Source organism: Daphnia magna, linkage group LG7 (assembly GCF_020631705.1).
Source record: "Daphnia magna isolate NIES linkage group LG7, ASM2063170v1.1, whole genome shotgun sequence".
Lineage (NCBI taxonomy): Eukaryota > Metazoa > Arthropoda > Branchiopoda > Diplostraca > Daphniidae > Daphnia > Daphnia magna.
Genome location: NC_059188.1, coordinates 5,317,150 through 5,335,743, shown reverse-complemented (window position 1 = coordinate 5,335,743; position 18,594 = coordinate 5,317,150). Strand labels below are relative to the sequence as shown.

At 40.5% G+C, this 18,594-nt stretch overlaps 1 non-coding gene and 2 pseudogenes across 1 annotated transcript; all 3 read left to right on the top strand.

Moving 5' to 3' along the window:
- Nucleotides 1-1,945: 1,945 nt before the first annotated feature.
- Nucleotides 1,946-2,654, top strand: LOC123474446 (annotated as a pseudogene).
- Nucleotides 2,655-4,612: 1,958 nt separating this feature from the next.
- On the top strand, nt 4,613-6,333 carry LOC116926819. The gene is made up of 2 exons (XR_006649326.1): nt 4,613-5,314; nt 5,515-6,333. It is a non-coding gene; the product is annotated as an uncharacterized LOC116926819 (transcript).
- Nucleotides 6,334-10,276: 3,943 nt separating this feature from the next.
- LOC123474107 lies at nt 10,277-11,341 on the top strand (annotated as a pseudogene).
- Nucleotides 11,342-18,594: the final 7,253 nt, after the last annotated feature.

The window sequence follows — 18,594 nt, the reverse complement described above, 5'->3', positions numbered from 1 at the left end:
GAAGTTTTAGAGGTCACAGAAAAATTAAGAAATATGGCACCATCGCTTAGTCGCCCTTTTTTGACAGTGATCGTTGGTGAAATCTGAAATCCAGTAGTAGTGCTTCGAATTAGTGGTAATTATTTTGATTTGGAATGGGCAAAACGAGGACCAACAATAAAGATTGGCTACTCGGCCATGGAACCGAAAGTAGCCTATCGATTGGGACTAAACTGCCTTTGAAGAGAGCCGTCATGAAGAGGTTTTTGTGGCTGAGACAACAGGCCAAAGGTAACACAAGTACTAGAGAAGTTTTTCGAGCCATACTTATGGAATTGAAAGAAATTTGGCAAAGAGCCGCTATCCCAATCAAGTCTGACAAGAAATGTCTTGATCAACTGATTAAAATTCATAAAGTTTGGGCGTCTGTTAAAAAAATCGAAGTGTCTGCTCGTGAAAACGAAAATTCACAAAGACAAATCCAAGAATTCAACAACAGCATGAATAGTCTATGTGATTTGTCTCCATCGGATGTTGAAAATCAGCTAAAAGCTTTACGAACGAATAACTGGCAAGAAGATTTAGAATTTTTAGCTGGTCAACGACAGTATCCTCAAACTGGAACGATGTATGGATTGGATCGAAAAGAGCAAGAAAGAGCAAGTAGTCGACAAAGAAGAATGAATCGAAAACAGTCATGCTCAATCGCTGACAAGTTAACGCCTGGTTTGGTTGATGATGATGCCCAGCTGTCTTCTGAATCGGAACAATCTATCCCTGATTGTCATTTGACTGATGATGAGTATTCAGCTGCATGGGCTACGCCCAGGCCATCATCAGTGGTGCTTCAAATTCCAGCAAAAAATCTCACGAAACAAACTGGACAAGTTGCCGATAGCCGTAATATTAGCATCCGGGACCATTTACTTCTGCAGTCAGCTTTTGTAAGAGCAGGAGGTGGTGACATTAATGACATGAGCATGTCTTTATCTACCGCTTAACGCCACCGACGCGAGAACAGAAAAGCCATAGCAGAAAAAGTAAAAGAGGACTGGCTGAAAGAAAATCCTCCTTTTGTTATTGTCCATTGGGATTCAAAGCTCATTAAGTATTGAAATTATTTGGTATTATGGAATGCATATCATCGACTAAAATATATATGTTTTTAACGGGGGGTTTTAGGTATTAAACGGGAAATGTTGACGATCACGTGGCTGTGTTAGTCAGTGGCAAACCTCAGATTGAATCACCAAAGTTGTTAGGAATTCCAGTAATTCCAGATTCCACAGGTGTCGTTCAACATCGAGCTGTAGTCGATTTATTAGAAGATTGGGGCATATTGAAGAACGTTATTGGCCTTTGTTTCGACACAACCGCCAGCAATACGGGGCGTTTGAAAGGCAGCGCGACCATCATTGAATCAACTGTTGGCCACTCGGTATTGTGGATTGCTTGTCGCCACCCTGTTTACGAACTTCATGTGAAACACGTATCGGATTCAATAATTGGCAAGAGGAATAGTCCGTCAGAAGCTTTATTTGTCAGGTTTCAAAAAGAGTGGCCAAACATTGACCAAGACCACACGGTTAGTGACAGTAGCGAGTAGCGTCTTCCAATAACTATGATTGACTTATCAATAATGTTGCTTTACTTTTTCATAGAATCTATCGCTATTTGACTTTGACGTAGATGTTGAGTTGCAAAATATTGCTCATTCGGTAGTGGACTGGGGCACGGAGCGTTTAGAAAATGAAACTTTTCCGAAAGAAGATTATCGTGAACTTCTCGAACTGACAGTTTTATTCCTCGGCGGCAGCGTATATCCATTTTCTTTTCGGAAACCAGGTTGATTAATAAGCTTTAGCATATGTGTTTAAATATTGTCCACTATACATGACTTTACTTTCATTTAAAAGGAGCCCATCATCACGCAAGATTTATGGCGTATTCCATATACTTTCTCAAAATGCAATTGCTCTCGGAGCAGTTTGAAATGAGCGATGCAGAAGCAAAGAACGTCAAGACTATGGCAACTTTCATTGCAACTGTTTCACAGTAAAGCGTTTCTACAATCAAGGCTTGCAACGATATCTCCAGCTGTGGATCTAAAATACTTATCGATTATGTCGCTTTATCGAAAGGAAAACGAAATCGCCGCAGCATCAGCTATCAAATCGATTCTCAATCATTTGTTGTATTTGTCGGAAGAATTGGTTGTATTTTCCGTTTTTGATAGAGAGTTAGCTGAATTTCTGAGGAAAGCATTAGTTGAAAACCTATTATCCATTCCTCGTCAAAAGCGCTTTTTACCAGTCAAACCAAAATTTCAAAAGACTGGCCCTAACGATTCAGTTGAGTATCCTGACCAGTTAATAAGATTCATAGGCCCCAACAGTTGGTTGCTTTTTGATTTATTAAAAATGAATGAGGAACAACTTGATTGGATGCAGGCACCTGTTTCTTGCCGGGAGAAAATGAGTAGGTATAAAAAAGCAGAGGCTGTCGTTCGGTCAATGGAAGTGGTTAATGACTGTGCTGAGCGTGCTGTTAAATTAATTACAGATTTCAAAGATGTTGTGGGTAACGTTGAAGAGCTAAATTTTTTGTTTCAAGTAATTGAACAACATCGAGCTCATTTCAAGTCGTTCAACAAAAGCACTTTGAATTCAATTTGATATTTACGTCGGAATGAATACAAAAACTTTGAATTTCCTTTTTTTTTTTCTTAATTATTCTGCGACCTCTAAAACTTCTTCGATCAATATGAGGTTTTGAGCATATATTAGTTGTATATTGAAGAACTTAAATACGAAAGGCCGCTAAAAAATTCCAAATACAACATCTCGAGCGCAGGGGAAAATAGGAAGAAAAATGCAAATTTAGCTATTTTCTCACGGCTGGGAGGGTCAAATTTTTCTTTAAAAATCTGAAATTTTGTAGTTATCATTATTTTAGTACTGGGCACCCCAATTCAAAAGGCCGCCTTGAATTTCAAAAATTTTTGCAAAATGAAACACCCTAGGCCTCCCCCCAGCGGCGTGGCCACCGGCCTCCTACAGCCGGATGTCCACGATGGATCTACAGCTGCCGAGAGCAACTCCATCGCCGGGACTATTCGTGGCTCCCACACGTCCAGGCTGGACGACCAACATAAACCACAGGAGCTTTTCCTTATTTTCCTTTCTTTACCTCTAGCTTTTGTTTTATATACAATTATGTAACACCAAAACAAATAAATGTTACCTCGCTTTTGCAATAAAAATAAATAAATAAAATAAAAACTTTGTCAAATTGTCTACCAGCAAAAAAAATAAAATAAAAATAATAAATAAAGAAAAAACCAACAAAGAAAAAAAAAAACAAAACAAAACAACACAAACAAAACAAAACAAAAAAATAATTAAAACAAAACAACCCCCCCCCCAAAAAAAACCAACAAAAAAACCCCCAAAAAAAATCTATTATCATGATAGATAGTGACTAAAGAAAGCGACGAAAGCCAAAAAAAAGAAAAAAAAATTATAAATAAATAAATAAATAAATATTAATAAATAATAAAATAAAATTATAACTGGTTTGTTTTACGGGAGACATTCTGTTAATGCTGCACAAACTCCCGAGAGCCCGTATCGTCCATCATATAGGATGCGATCCATCATATAGGATGCGTGATAAAATCGGATGAAACTTGCTACAAAATCATAATTGATACGCTAACTCTAAGCTCGTCTACCGTTTTCTCCATCTCCTTGCTCTACATAACCCTTACTCATTCTGCCTTTATCCAACTTCCACCATGTAAAATATTTGCCGTACATATATCTCGGGGAAACGCCCCAGGCCACAATATGGTGCGCCCTCTATGATATTTTCACCCTTCTATTCATACAGCCATATAGCACTCCCCTTGTATTGCTTTTTGCCACTCCTACGGTGAACGAAGCACCAACCTGCCATATTTCCATAATAACCCTGCGTGACACGACTGTCATGCGGACTGTTCCCCACCCCTTCATACCATAGGATGCTTCCGATAAAAACAGATAAGGCTCCAACAGCCATACGATTTAATAGGCTACATTATCAGCCATCCGTATACTATAACTCACCCAACCCCACTCCATACACTCTGAACGCTCCTGCAATAGCGAATCGATTTCTTCGTGTAAACCCCCGATAAACGAACTCCCACCACAATCACCTCCCTCCCCCCACAATTTAGGATGTCGGGAATACAGCCGGATACAACTGCGCATGCGAACGTACGTTGCGGCAGTCAATTTTTCTTCCCATCTCTCACTTCTCACTTCATCCTTGTCTTACGCACCTTCTCCACTGCCCTCCCTCCCCGCGACAACGCAATGTTTCCCCCTGTAGCTCCCCTTATCCGACTATCAACCCCTAATGCTTATTACCCCCTATAAGATACGATGTTTTAGATACAGATGGATAATAATATTAATATACGGCCATATGCCATTGCTCTCCACATATATGTCCATCCCCCCCCCCAACCCTATAAGTGTATCACAAAAGAAAAAAAACAAAAAAACAAAACAAAAACAAAACAAAACCAAAAAAAACTAAAAAACATTTACTGCGTGGAAATACGGTAGTAAATTAAGGTGTTTTTATGATTACCTTAGATAATGATTACCTCGTCACACTACTCCTACTGCTCTCCTCGACAAATGCATTCCAGATCACGACATGCGACTGCAACAAGCCAAGCGGAGTCGGACTCCTCCAATTTTCCGATGGCTCCTGTGAACCTGCCACACGCAATTCGAATACGAAAGTCGACTATCGAGTCATGACCGACAAAAAGGCAGCTTTTTACTTCCCGGGATACATCTGTGGTAGATGGAAATCAATTAAGCATATCACGATCAATTTCCTAGGAAAAGTTATTACCGTTCCGGAACGCATCGCCATGGAAACGACGGTGGTAGAGTGTGATATAATGAGACAGTCGAGGCGATGCAACGAGAGCCCAATAATGAAATCAGAAAACAAATGGATATTTAACCAAGAACCGGAGGACTTCGGATATTGGCTAAGAACCCCCACTGTGGTTACAGTCAGCTGTATGTTAGAAGAAGTCGTCCTTTCCCGAATTGACGAAGGAGACATGATAAACACGCCACTAGGAAAAACCAACGTATCCCATGGATCCCTATCCCATAACCATCTAACATTATTTTGGATAGACACCTACGGAAAACCAACTGATATCGCAATCCGACAATTAGAGAAAGGCGTGGGAATCTGGTACGAATCTTCAACGAACGGGACTTGAATCCTCCAAGACGACTCCAAACAGTTGGACTTTCACGTACGGTTGACGCCACGCTGCCAAACCGTGAAATGCGACAAAAAAATAGACAGTTGGACCGTGATCGGAGACAACCATTTGTTCATCATTAAATACCCATTAGGATCGTCCGCAGTTACCGTACCATCCTTCATCAAGGATATTGTGACAAAAAAAATGACCCTTTAGATATCAACATCCGACAAAACGCAAGAATCTAGTATTTGGAGGACGCCGCCATCCGTCACGAAAATGAACTTATCCGCGTCATTCAGAGCATGCAGTGCGACCAACGACGTGCTAAACACGCACAAGCCGTGTCAACTGCCCAATACAATGGATGGCTGGCAGCCGCACAGCTGGGTCTTCGGCAATGCATCAAACTGATCGCCACCGGAAACATCGTCTCAGCCCTACAATGCACCCCTACTACAGTAAATTTCACGACGGATACAACCACTTGTGGACCTCAACCGCGGTTCAACAATATCACCATTGGCCGGTCCGCTTGGGAACTCACTGCTTTCACGCCATGCTACTGGGCCGGAGGTATCGTGAATTTTAACGAAAAAACTCACGCCTATCGCAATAACACGTGGAAACCGGTCAAAGCATCCGTCATCATCCCACAGCGCGATTTGGCTGACGCTTTCCGATATAAATACGTCAACTTCTTCGAACACCAACATCAAACCAATCCCGCTTATACGGAAGTCCTCATTAGCCCGATGGATATAATGGCCGATATCACAGCCTCCATGAACGAACACTCCCTGACTGTCCCCAATCAAATTACAGGGACATCGGCTATCGTCGTATCCGCAGCCGAAAAAGCAGGTCTCGGAACCTTTACCAATTGGTTCGAGAATTTTAAAGTCTACTCATTCATCATCCTGCTCATCGCTATCTTCCTACTGATCGCTCGTGCTTGTTACGCCCTCGGATTTTGTGGTTTGATATGGAAATGTTGTTTTAAGCCCCCACGTCCTCCTCCTACGGCGGTTTACCAGCCGAGAAGCAGCCGACCCACAGGTCCCTGAATTTTCTTTTGGATTGCGGGACGCAATCTAGTATGACGGGGAGCGATGTAACGAAACGCCAAGCGAAGCCCCTTCTCACCACTTTTCTTTTGCTTAATTAAACTAAGACCTTATTTCTTAAACTTTCCTTAACTTAATACCCCACTAGTTGACCTAGTTATTAGACTTTCTAGAAAATATAACAAGCGTAGAGAACAAGTCTCGGCACGCCCGTTATAAATAGAAACTTTTACGATTTGTCAAAAGCCGCCCAAAACGGCCTTAACCTGTCTCTAAAAGCCTCGACCCGTGTCTAAAAATAGATATATTTTTGTCTGTTGTGAATTGCCCGAAACGGCCCGAAACCGTCCGGCCTATTTTTAACAATTGTCCAAATTCGCCCGTTACCGCTTGAATTTGTCCGCCTATACCTCTTCGTGACGTCCAAAATCGCCCAATACCGCCCGATTTTGTCCGCCTATACCTTAACATTGTCCCGCATGTCCCCCATGGGATGATGACTCATATATAAAAAGCCACCGCAAACTCCCAAAAGTCAGTCAGATCTACTCTGCCTGTTGCGTGTGCCAACTTAGGCCTCTGCCGCTCTCCCGCCGAGCCCGCTACCGTAACTCTTGCAAGCCGCAGAATAAGTACCCCCTTAAGTAATCACTAAGTAGCTGTTTAACTCTTACTTTATTACGTCTATGCCTTGAAGTTAGTACCCATTGGTAACATTTAAGTCTCATGAGTCTTTTTTCCTCGATTTACGAGCTTGTTTACTTATTCTACGGGTACCTGTTGTAAATTGGTTTATAATACAAGGCTTTTTATTTATTGCGTGCGTGTTTTTTTATGCTTGCTAAGTATACAAGACATTGTGAGTAAAGACGCCGCATTAAATTTAACTTTTCCGTATTGGAGACAACATGACAACGTCGTGTACTCCTTTACAATACTATCCTTGCACGGGAGTTTGAGTGATTCGTAGTGTATGTCACTCAACTAAGCCCCTCCCACTTCACCTTGTTACGGTTGACATACGTAACGGTCAACGTACGTCACGGTTGACGTATGTCACGGTTGGCGTGCGTCATGGTCGACGGGAGCACCAACGGATATTACATCCGGAAGATGCACAACCGACGGATGGTACCATCGGAGGATGCACCACTGGCGGATGCACCACCGGCGGATGTTAATACCGGCAGATGTTACTACCGGTGGATGCTTCATCCAGTGAAAGCTGCCTTCCAGGATTATATAAAGTCGTTTCGGTTTCTTGCACTTTCAGTGCTGTTTTGTACTCTCAGTAAGAACATAGTACTGTATACCGAGAACAAAATACATATTTAAAGCAGGTCTCACAGTATTACTGTTATGAACTTTGACTACTCAAAAAGGGTCTTTATACTTTGAAGTAAACTTCCTACTATCGCCGTCCTTAACTACGGGAATATCTAATAAAACTCTATCTCCTACAACATTTTTTCTCTCTTTTTCTCGTTTATTGTTCTTTTCACGCTGACGATTCCGTGCTATCTTGCTCTCCTTACGGACTCATTGGAAACAATAACTTAAACGATCAGCTAATTTTCCTACATATTCAGATTTTAGTATTTGAGGGAAGCATCTAAAAATTCGTTAATGGGAAAATTAGGTTCTCTACCATGGACTAAATAATATTGGGTTTCAAGTGTTGAAGAGTGAGCTGAACTAAGCCCCTCCCACTTCACCTTGTTACGGTTTACGTCTCGGTCAACGTACGTCAAATAGGCAATTAATAGTCAATTGATAGGCAAATAAAACATCGTCTAACATATCTTCCAAATTAGCATGTTCTCTATCTTTTAATTCTTTTCTTAACATAGCGTTTAATGTCCGATTGAACCTTACGGTCAGACCATTAGTAGCGGGGTTGTAGGTCGTGGTGAGCCTTTGAAAAAATTTTTATTTCTTACAAAAATAACGGAACAATTTTGAAGTGAAATTTGTCCCACGATCAGCAACAATTGCTTTGGGCAATCTTGACTGACAATAATTTTTATATATATACACTCAGCTGCGGTTTGGGCAGTTTCATCTTTTAATGCAACTTCTTCCACCCAGCGACTAAAATAATCTGCAATAACTAAAATATAACTATTTTCGTTTGGTGAAACGGGAGTAATAGGGCCTAAAAATTCCATGCCAATTACTTGAAAAGGGGCTTTAGCAAGTTTATGGCGATGTAAAAGTGCTCTATAAGTGGAAGAAGTATAAGCTGTACAAGTTTCACAAGCTTGACAATATTCTAAAATATCTTTTTTCGTTGTAGGCCGATAATAATGATTTTGGACTTAAAATAAGTTTGATAAAAATTAATGTCCTCCCATTGGTACGTCATGTAATTATTTTAGCATTAGTTGGCGAAGCGAATACGGCAAAACTAATTGATGATTAATTTCTCTACGCTTACTATCCTTGGAAGGCAATTCATGGCGATAAAGTGTACCTTCTATAATTACAAAATATTCAATTTTCTTAGCCCAATCCAGTTTGGATTGGTCGTATTTCTCATCAAATTCTCCTTTCTCCAAAAAGTTATGGATGGCTGTATGAAGTTCGTCTTCTAGCTGTTTTTCGCAAATCAATTTAACATTATTCGGTACCGGTTGGATACTAGCTACTTTTAATCGGGATAAACAATCAGCGTTTTGATGAATAGATCCAGGCCTATACCTTAATTCATAATTTGTTGCGGCTAACAATATAGCCCATCTGCCTAATCAACCATTTTTATCTTTCTGATTTTTCAGCCATGTACTATATACTATATACTATACTATATGCAGAAAAAAAATGCTTAAAGCGACCTTTATTTTTTAAAGAGCCGTTTGTATTTGAGGCATCGCGGACACTTAAGGCCCACATAACACAATGCAGTCCGTCGGATGTCCGACAGATGTCGAGGTCGGATGTTGAGTACATCTTTTTTATACCCGCCGGACAGCGCGACATCCGATTTGGATGTTCTATGGATGTAATTTTTTTTTGTTTTGACCGCCCTCAACAGCGCCGTCGGACATTCTAAGGATATCCGAACGGGCTTTCTTTCATTTGGCTATAAATATGACATATATTGGACCTATAATCTTGAAAAAACATTAGGCTTTATCTGGATTCAAACTCGGGTCTCCCGCACCACAGTGGAATGTGTTTCCACTGTGTCAATCGACAGATATAATAACTATCATTTTAGAACAAGCCAATCGAATTGTTGTAAAACACTTGAGTTTTTTTCGATAACAAATCACCAACAGGATTTTGAATAAGTCAAGATGATGTCGAACTTAGGTTAAAACAGAACTGTATAAATTGCAATTAAACAATTTGTGATAAATATTTTTTAAATTTTAAATTTCCGCATGATTTATTAAGTTTAAAGTAGTTTTTTATTATTTGAAATTAAAATCCTATCATAAGTATACTTGCTTCGAATATTATTAAATGCTGAATAATATATATTTTCTCTAAGTTAATTTCCAATGGCTTGGTTCCCGTAATCTAAACGGCAAGCCTGTGCAAACAAACTCACGACTTACATATATTTTATTCATTTTTTTGTAATAAATTAAAAAATAAACCACCTGGCAAATAGATAACTACTCCTTTATTTTTTTTATTTTTCGTATTGAATGATAGACTTAAAATAAAAATACGTTTAAGGGGCTGTTCATAAATTACGTAGTACGTTTTAGGGGGGGGCTCTGAGAAAATACTACGGTTTGCTCAGGGGGAGGGGGGTATTTCCTATTTTACTACGTAGTGTGTGGAAAAAAAAAGTAAAATTTGCTGCAGTAGCCGGGGGGAAATGGGGAGGAGCTTCCAGACAGGCCTAGACATGAAGGGGAAATCCCCATTGAATGGCAAACTGGTTGTTTCGTTTCGTCTCAGTTAGTCGTTGACCCCGACCTTAGTCAACAATGTCTCAGCCTAATATTTACCAACAATTATTTGAGGCATATTGTAAGGCTTATCCAGACAAGAAAAAAGAAACTTGCCAAAAAGAACTTAACAAAGAATGGGAGTCAATAAAATCAAGTTCAGAGAATAAACCGTTGCTGATAAAACCAAAAGCTGGAGAATATCTTAAAAAGCTTAATGCTATTGCTGCGAAAAAAAAGGTGGATTAATGCAATTTTTTGCCAACTCATCGATATCTCATTTAAAAACAAAAACAACCATAGAAAGGCCCCAAGAACTAGAATTTCAACCTGATTCGGATCAGTTTTGTGAACCTTTATTGACGGAATCTGAAACAGAACAGAACATTTGTTCAAAAATTACGAGTTCTGTGAAAAGGCCTGCCCAAGAAGCAGCTAAAAATGAAGTTGATCTATTAAATGGGGATTTGGTTGGTCTTTATAATCGAAAAAAAATGGACATGCTAACTATAAAAGAACAGGAAATTCTTAAAGCTAAGAAAAGAAAGCTGGATGAATGTAAGAAAAAACTTAAAAATTTACAAGATCGCCAACAAAATCAAAAAAAGTTCCGTGATAATCGTCGAGAAGCTCTTAATTCAGCTGTTGTTGCTGACCCTAATTTAAAATCAAAACTGAAGATCAAGGACTCTGGCAGTGCGGGTAGGCCTCGCCTCGAAGAAACACAGCATTTGTTGTTGTCTGAAATTGTCCGAATCGCAAGGCATGGATCAGCGGCTCATGAAAAGCGACAAGATGAAATCTATCGTAGCATCTTAACCTTGGATGATTTAACTGAGATACTTACTAAAGACGGATTTCACGTGAAAAGATCATCAGTGTACCTTCGATTACAGCCTAAAAGGAGTAGTAGCCACCAAGGAAAGTGCCATATTGACACGGTTCCAGTGAGACTTATTCGGGCTCAGAACGACTTTCATAAAAGTCATCCAGATCAGAGACTGTGTCAAGCAACTATACGTACCATGGATGAACTTGCATCTCTTTTGGGACCGTCAGAAGTGTGCTACATCTCTCAAGACGGCAAAGCAAGGTATTTATAATTTCAAATAATTTCTGGCCTTTTATTAGAACTATTTTTCTATTGTCACTGTCTTTTTATTTACTGCGGTTATAAAATTAACTTGAAATTATTGGTTATTTTCAAAAGAGTGGCTATAGGGATAACGGCAGCAAATGTACAGGCCCCTATGCTTATGCACATGCAGTATCGGGTAAAACTTTCGGACCATGATTGGGTTGTCGCAGCTGGGCACAAGCTCATCCCATCTGTATATGCAGGCATAGCTGTTGACAGAAATGGCCTAGGAATGCCCGGTGCTGTCGGATATTCAGGTCCAACTTATGTCACCATTCGCTCCGGCAAACATTGTTCTTCAACTGCTTTAAGTCATTGTATGGACTTTGAACGATTACTGAACCTCCCTGAATTCAACTCTATAACAAAAAGTTCAGATGAGAGAGTGAAGCCGATTGTTATGTTCTCAGGTATAAAATCAAATTGATGAATGAAATTTAATTTCTAACACTTTTTGTATAACTATTTTCTTTCTACTAGTTGATGGGGGTCCTGACGAAAATCCTCGTTACAACAAAGTAATTGAAGTTGCAATACATCACTTTGTGTCACACGATCTTGATGCGATTTTCATCTTTACCAATGCACCAGGTAATATCAACTTTATAACAATCCTATTGGATGAGATTTTTTACACACCCATATACAAAACCTTTTCATTATATTTTCACATAAAAAGGCAGGAGTGTCCATAATCGAGCAGAGCGAAGGATGGCCCCTTTAAGTCGCCCACTATCTGGGTTAATTCTTCTTCATAATTACTACGGGAACCAGCTTGACGCAGCTGGTAAGACCATCGATGTGGACCTTGAAAAACAGAACTTTGAAAAAGCTGGGACTACTCTGGCAGAGGTATGGAGCGAAGTAGTATTTGATGGATATCCTTGTGTTGCTGAATATGTGGATCCGAATTATTATGAATTCAGTCAAGATCGGCTCAACGTGAAAGATCAGTGTTGGTTTTCGGAGCATGTTCGCACGAGCCAGTACTTTACGCAAATTGTTAAGTGTAAAAATCTAATGTGTTGTATTAACGAGCCGAGAAGCTCATACTTGGCCGTTGTTCCTACGCGGTTTATTCCTCCTCCGATTCCATTGATCCAAACTGACAAAGGGTTAAAAGCTTCTGATCGAAGTGGCTTTGAAAGTCACGTCTTTCCTTCTTTATTTTTATCGCTCCATCTTTCACGCGACTTATTGCCTAATTCAACTAAAGAATTCCTTACGCTCCCTTATGATCTTTACACACCCTCAGTTCAGTCGCAGTTATTGGATCGAATTTGCCAAAAGTGTTCGCTTTATTTTGCATCGAAAGTTATGCTGAAGAGTCACATGATTGTACACAAAAAGAAGACTCAAAGCGCAAGTGCAGTTGTTGAGAAAGAGTTCATCGTCACAAGAACTAGACCTGTTCGCATCGCAGCGATGCGACAGAGAGAAATGATGGCTATCATTGTATCAGATGACAATAATGGCTTAGAAGCAGAGGACGCAGAATGGATTGACAAAGACGAATTGGATATTTCTGGAATCCCACCATTTGTCGAAAAGCCTTCGATCTTATCGTGCCCAGTTGTGACGCTTGAAGAGCATTTTGATAATCCATGGGAGAACGATGAGTGAATTAAAAAATAAGTCATATCCTGCCTATTAAATTGTTTATAACGCAGTTACACCCAGAATCAATCAATATTTGTGAGCAAATTGTTGTTTCATGTAAAAGTTAAAGGGTTGCTAAGATACAGTTTTTTAAACCCTTTATTTGCCTACTTTTTAAGATATAGTTTTTAGGGGGGGGGTCTTGCCGTTTACTACGTAATTAGGGGGGAGGGGGTTTCCGATTCTACTCAGCTTACCACAATAGGGGGGGAGGGGGTCCAAAAACAGTAAAAAAGCTACTACGTAATTTATGAACGGCCCCAAAGGGAAAAATTTGAACACGGTTAAGTTCTCCCCTTTTGGAAACAAAAATATTTTGACAATTAATAATGAAACTTAACGATCGGCATCAATTAGCTCTAATCGAGTTAACCGCCCCACACCGATAAAGTGCATTCGGGGCTGAAATGAGGTGCCACTTTTTCAACCGGGGCGGTGTGGGGAAAAATTTGAGGTCAACCCGTTGCCCCAACGCAATTTATTAAAAATGCCGTTCTTTCGGATTCAGAGTAAAAATCGGGGCAGGCGGGTAGAACAAGCTATTATCGGGGTTGTTATCGGATCGATCGGGTGAAACAGTCAATCGATTATGTTTTTTGCATCGATGAATCGATTGATTACAATCGGGGTAGCTTCCCTGATTAAGTACCTCGATTAAACCCCGATTGAATTCGGGTAGAAGAATTTTCCACCCTGAGCCACGCCTCGTTGGCCCGAAATGAGAAACCCGATTGGCAAATAAGCGCCCCGATTGGCTCTAGGCCGATCCTTAAATGAAACAATTGAAAATCTTCTTGGCTGTTGGAAGGAGGTCCGTAGAATATAATTTTCGCACATCCATTGCACTTCCAAGGTGACTAGCCGACGGACATCCCTGGAACTACCCATTGAGTACATGGATATCTAACGGATATTCGGCCATGATTCGGACATCCGACGGCAGAAATGTGCTATATGGGAGGTCGATGGTCACTAGTAATTTAAAAAGGTTTATCCAAAAGATAATGGTGGAAGGGTTTAAGTGCATCAATCACATCTAACGCTTCTTTTCCTATTGTACCCTATTTCAATTCGGCTTTCGTTAGTTGTCTATTGGAATAGGCTATTGGATGTTCTTGCCCATCCTGAATTAGAGACAATACCGCTCCTATTCCCATATTCACACGCATCAGTGAAAAGCAAAAATTTTTCATTAAAATTTGGATAAACGAGAGAGAACAGGGGGAGTTACGTACGAATAGCGCAAAGGTAACTTGTTCCTCAGTTCCCCAATCAAAAGATTCCCTACTTAAATACTGATGCGTTAATCGAGTTAACGACTTAGCTATCGAACCAAAATCTTCAATGAATCTTCTATAATATCCGGCAAGTCCTATAAATGATCTTACTTCTGCAAAAATTGGTGTTTTATAATTTACTATCCTTTCAATTTTACCGGGTTCCAGTTTAATGCCGTCCGTCAAAATAACATACCCTAAATAATTTTCTGAACCCTTAATAAATTGACACGTATAAAGTTTAATTTTAAAAAATTTCTCGAATGTCGCGTAAGTGATCCTCAAAAGTATCCGAAAGAAACCAGGCCAAGCCTCGACTCGAGCCGAAATAGGGGGGAGGCGAAAAACAAGAGGGGGTTAAGAAAGACAAAGAACGTTGTTGCCCCAAGGCCTAGAGAAACGTCGTCTAACGTTGGACCCAAACAAAGAAAAGAGGAATACACAAAACTAAGGCCGGGAATAAATTTCCGACATCATCAATGCGTGGCATAGGAAAAGATTCTTTCTTTGTAATGCTATTCAATTTCCTATAATCGACGCAAAATCTTACTTCTCTAATCCTTTTCTCTTCAAGCACCACAGGGGAAGCCCACGGTAACTTCGAATATTAGATGACCTTTGCATGCTCTTGCACCTTGTCCTCTAATAATTTCCTTAGGTTCTTCTTTACCCTATATGGGCGCTGTCAAATTGGGCCTCGTTCTTCTGTGTCAATTGTGTGTTTAATGAGATTAGTATTCCATAGTTCCGAATCTTTTGAAGCAAAAAAGTCGTAAAAGTTATTTGATAAATGAGATAGTGGTGCCTGAAATTCCGAATTGACTTACGAAATCACAATAGGCACAATTATTCCACTAGGCCTAGCTTCAGTTTGTCTAAAGCTATTTTCCCGATGATCTGATGGAAAATCTCAATGATTCCTAACTTGGTGTTTCTTAGGATCCTGAATTGATTAAACGAATAATTTTTTACTATAATATCATATGTTTCATTTCCGATAGCTTTCCAATAATCTCTTAAATATGAATTCCTGCCGTAAAATTTTCTACCTGTGTAAATATAAATACTGTGTTAGGTGGATCATACGGAAATGAACCAAAAAATTGGCCTACAACTACGAATGACGTCTGACGAGATAACGTCGTCTTTTTCACTGTCGTAACTGCCATTTCCGGTGCCCTAGAAATAACTGATGGACCATGTTCATCTCTTGCTAGATAAATGCTTTTGGTTTCTACATCGAGAAGAAATCAGTGTTTCTGGATTGCATCCTATCCAAGAATACAATGTTTAAAAACACCCTTCGTAACAATAAATTCTTGCTGTAAAATTGACTCTCCGTATTCAATGGGCAAAGAAACTTTTCCTAGCGTGTGTAATTTTTCTCCCCTACGTCATACAAATCGAAATCAAGTTGACTGCAGATCGTCTGACCTCTAGGGGGAAACTTATTAATTAATCTTTCATGAATAATACTTTTAGACCCGTCTGTATCAAATAAGGTTTAGAACGGGACCTGGAAAATTTTTAGTGGAATTCTCAGGGTCGATTCACTCGTAATAGTTGTTAATTTTGCGACTTTTCGGGATTTTTTAAAATGAGGTTATTCATCAACTGACCCGAAGCTACAGTTGGTCCCTACTGGTTTTCCTGATGTTGAGGGGGACTAGGCATATTGGCGTTTCTGAACTTAGGACAATTATTATATCAATGCCCGATGTCACGGCAAGAATAACTAATTGGCGACTGAGCTTGTTCTAGTAATTGACATTAATAATTACGACAATTGGACTGCACATGACCTCGGTAACCACCAAGTTACACCAAGTTACAAAAAACCGACGGTTGTGTAGGCCTATTGTTGGGATCGTTTGTAAGCCTTGGGAACGATGGTGTACCGTTTGTAGGCCTATTTTGCGGGTTAAAAAACTGTCTATTGCCTTTATTGTTAGAAAAGCACTGTGCCGTTGGTCTTCAATTACCGTCTTGGTTAGCCGTCGGCGTTTGAAACGGGACCTGCTTCCTATACGACATGTTCGACGGATACAAAACGTCTTTTCTATTGAGATGGAGTTTTTCACGCACTGTAGACATCCCTAATCTGCTCGTTCTCGGTTTTCTTTTCACCTACCGATTTATCCTCGTGGCAAATATTAGCGACTGCCTTATTCACAATTTTCTTCTGGTCTGTCATCATCTGCTTGATTTCTTTCAATTCTGCGTTACTGGTGTCATGTGGGCCGTCAATAGATCGAATAAACTTCTGCTTTTTGCGGTCGGTTTCCAACGCTTCTAGCCTGGTGGCATACACGCGTGTTGCTGCAACTAGTACGTTAAAATCTCTTAACTCCTGATATTGAACTTTTGCTTGCAATTTGGAATCTAATCCCTCTTTAAATTTTTGCATTACAATAATTGCAAATGACTTCTCAGAATGGCCTACAGGATAAGCACTTTTAAAAATTTTCTGTATCCGAAGGGCGTAATCAACAACTTTCTAGCCTGGCTTACGTTTAGCTATGTTAAACTTTTGAAGATATAAATCAACATTTTCATCACCATGAAAGTGGTCAAGCAAAGCTTCTTTAATTGACTCATAATAATGCGGATGCTCATTCAAGATGGCCTGGATAACGGAAAAAGCTCTGTCTGTTAACTTGTCACGCAGCATTTGGATAGTTTTCTCTTCTGGCCATCCTGATTAGTCTATTAAACTCTAAAAATATTCTAACCAAGAGTCGAAGCGAGTGATAGGACTTCTGGTAAACGAAGGAAGTAACTGCAAAGGGGAAAAAGTATGCTGATTATTTTGGAAATCATCAAGATCTCTTTCGGTAGCTGCTCTACTGGGAAAAGAACAGTGGGCCATGTTGCTATTTGGATCTGCTGACTAAAATTTTCAATTTCTCTGTCGCAAATTCTAAGATTGTTCTGAAATGCTGCTCGTAGACCATGGAGATTTGCCACAATATCTTCCGCGTTCCTGGACTTTTGTCTCGGTATATGGGATCGACGATTCGGGGGCCGTTTGAGAGATGGCCGAATAGGGCGGTGAACCTCGAATCGCACCTTTCTCGGACTTTAGATGACTCTTTCTTCAAGCGGTGATACTTGCTGTGGGGCCGTGGACTGCTGTGGTACCTCTTCCACGATATTCAACGATAGGAATCGTCTCAGTTCTTCTTGGTTTGGGAGAGGGTTTGTTTGATCTCCTCCGCGTGCTGCCTTTTGTTTGGATTGCTAGCTCCTGAAAAGTTGTCCAATTTCCTCAACAGCGCGTCGATCTCCGGGACCAATAGCTCCAGCGGGGTTAATAGGTGCAGTTCCAGCAGAATGAGATTGCGGATGTCCGCCAGAAATGTCCGTAGGTAGGCCAGTAGTAGCGTTTGGAAGTGGATGGATAACTCTTTCACCTAGCTCGAAAGGTGAAGGTAGCGTTCCTCTCTGTGTCTGACCGTAGGCCCAAAATGAGGAATAGAGTCCAGAATAGTCTTGTCTTTCTATGGCATGACGTTCTGCAGATCCGTGATGTAGTGGATCTGACCCAGCAGAAATGTCAGGAATTGTCTCGAGTACGATATGAGGATCCCTGTCAAGTCGGACGCCTGTCGCTCCGGTTTTGGTGTCTTCCTCACCCGTGCGGGGAGTCTCACTTGTAGGATTCACGTCAGTTGTCTCAGCAGGAACGTTGGTTCCCTTCACATCGTCACTGGATTCGGGTCGACTTGGTAAAGGTTCGACAGCCGGATGTCCTGGATCAACCAAATCAGCTGTACCCAGACCTTCGGATCGTTCGAGAGGAAGTCCGCCTCTCTCTCTATCAGGCTCTTGACCGCAAGGACTAGGAACTGAAGGTTGTTCGTCTTGGTCTGAAAAATCTTCTCGGGATCGTTCTTGACTTTGTTGATTTGGTGACAAAGACTCAGGTTTAAGTGAATTTCCATACGGAGTGCTCCTCGCCGTGAAAAACTCTAACACTGCCCCCACTACTGACCTAGATTTAGGCGAAACTTTGGGAGGAGACTTAGCTGGTGAAATACGAGCAGCAATCCTAGCAAAAATGGAGGGCGAGCGCTTTCTCGAAGCAGTTCTTGATGCTACACCATTTCATGTTTTCTGAATGTGTGTCATATCGAGTCCTGCTACTGCCTCGTAGGCAGCGTTTGATCTAAGTTTTTGTAACTGGGAATTATCTTTATCAACTTGCGGAATTACAACAGGGGAGACAGATTTACTAGCCGATTCGTTAAGAGTTTCTGGAGTCGTACACTCTGAACACATA